A 2,666-nucleotide genomic window follows, 5' to 3' on the forward strand; every position below is an offset into this window, starting at 1 on the left:
TCATTTATACCAAGAAAAAAAATACTACCCCTCAGATATAAGAAACAACAGAAGAGAGCAATACTCTTTATTTAATTATCTCTTCTCATCTCTTACTCTTTCAAATGGAAGAATGACAAATACAAGTTTAGATTTATTAAATGAAAAAAAAAACTTAATACTATAAAATGAGTTAAATGTGCTGGTCAGAGTAAAATTTCCAAATAATTCCTTGATAATCAAACTCTGTGGAGATGAAGACAATTATTAAGTTACCATTCAGCCTCCTCTACTTTTAATTAAACAGCACAAGCTTTTTAGAGTTTTCAGAGAAGTCATATTTTTATTCCTTTTATAACTGTGGTTTGTCTCTTCTGAACTGACCAAGTTCTCCATCACCTTCTCAGGTAATTTTCACAACTTTGCAATGGCTTGTGTTTAATGGCAGAGTGAGCCAAAGGAATCAAAGATTTATTTGGCTCTTGTTGGCTTGTATTATAACAGTGACAGAATGTTCTGGCTTATAGACACGAGGAAGCAATAAATATAGCATGTCTGACCTTCAGTAAAGTTTTCAATTCTATTATGAATACCACTTTATTCAGCAAGCCAGAAAGCTAATTATCTTCATTACATAATGGATAGGGTCTCATAAGGCCTCACCCTTTTAGCTCTAATTTTTATAATCCTGAACCAAATAGAATGGCCTCTTTTACCTATTCCTAAATCTTTGGGGACAGTTTAATTGTTGTCCTTTTTGGAGCTCGCCTAAAGTACAATTTCTTAGATCATAGGCTCTTTTGGCTTATCTGTAGATTCACCAGAATATACTTCTCCATACTGAACTTTTCTGCTACTTTTCTTTATACTAAAAGATAACATCTTTGTAGGTTTCACATAAATTTTACCCACAGGAATGAAAGAAGAGAAAGTAGAGATTAAAAAATAAATGAAGACATTTCAAAACCACAAAGGTAAGTATCTCTAGAAATTAACTCAATGTTTTAAAATCCTAATTTAAATATCATAAACTTTAATCATTACCTCGATCTGTACCTAAAACAGTTCCCTTTGGTATCATTTACATTCCAAAATAGACTACTAAGAAGCAACATTGATGAGAGATTGAATAGCAATTTAGTACACCAAGATTAATGTTGATTTTGGATTTGTGAACATTAGGCATGATATTCAATTTTCTAGGGTTCATTGTTTCATTCAAAAAACACATATTGAGTACCCAATGTACCACATAGCTCCCTAAGACTTCGACTTTCTCAACTTTATAAAACAAAGGCTTTGTTGACTTTGATGATTCCAAAGTGCCTTCTGCGTTTAAAAGTACATGCTTTCTGGCTCTATTGATAGTTCAGGCCAAAGAAACTATGCTTGGTTACACTTTAGCATCTCCATATCTTTTCTGAGTATTTTTTGTCCTGCTCCCATTCTGGGGCGTTTTATTTTGCAGAATCACATATTCTCAACTGATTTTAGTATTTCTAAATTCTTAGCTAATTAAGCGGTTCTCTTCAATTAAAAAAAGAGATTACAGGTCCTATAGCATAAACCATTCTAATTTGCATAAGTAATGTTCTGGGAAGAGTGAAAAAAGTTTGCGTTTTCACCTTCTCAATATCTATTGATCAAAGATCTTATCTGAAAGTGCCGTGAGGGTGAGTTAGGCCTTACACCTCTTTGTAGCTCCTTCTATGACTAGTAATGTCCACTGTACCCTGGTCTTACTCATCAATTTAGGAGAGAGGTGGGTTTTGAATTGAGGCTGCTAGACCCAGTGTTTATGCCTGGACCACTGCCCCTAGGGTGGGGTTGGGCCAGGTTTTTACCAGCTAATTTTATCAACAAATACAGCATTTATAAATATAGTGACACATATTTGCCCTATTGTGTGCTGATTAATAAAATGAAACTTTTTTGAAATCAGTAGAATATGAACTCTATGTGCAGTACTGGAATTCACAGTATAAATAAATAAAATCTAAGCATAACTTTTTAACTCACAAAAGGACAAGTGTAATGACAGGTATTGTTTAGCAAGTTGAGATTAGAGACCATTGTCATTTCATTTGTCTATGTTTAATAAGAATAAATTTAGTACTGTGCAAGAAATGCATATTACACCCTTTTGATGCAACAATATTTCACATAAATTTGATTTGCACAAAGCCAATACTGTAAATAAAGCAAATATATTCTGTGTTTCAAAAAAAAAAGTGATGAATAGCAATTTCCCAGACTTAGTTAAGCTTCCTATACTTTGTAACTTTTATAGGTGGATGAATTAGCATGATGTGGTAAAACATGATGGCAGATGCCAGAGAAAATTAAGACTTTATGGGCATAGAAATAAGAGGACTCCACATATAACATGAAATAAGACAAATCACTGACTTTTAAAATTAGTTACTAATCTTATTATCTGATCATAGCTACTCTACACTTTTATCCTGACCTGGAACTTTTATGGACTTTCAGTCTCAGGCTTCACCAAATGCAAGACTGGCAATAATGCTGAACCCTGTCATATTTTATTATAGCTCAGTGAGGCAGACAAAATGGTCATTAGGGGCTGAAATAAGAGGAACACAGTATCTTAGTGATCTGCTGAAAATAGGATTCCTAAATCAAAAACCCAAAATTGAAAAGTCAAACCGAAATGCGTGTGTGTG

This window comes from Pteropus medius, unplaced genomic scaffold, assembly GCF_902729225.1.
Source record: "Pteropus medius unplaced genomic scaffold, Ma_sr-lr_union100, whole genome shotgun sequence".
NCBI classification, from domain to species: Eukaryota; Metazoa; Chordata; class Mammalia; order Chiroptera; family Pteropodidae; genus Pteropus; species Pteropus medius.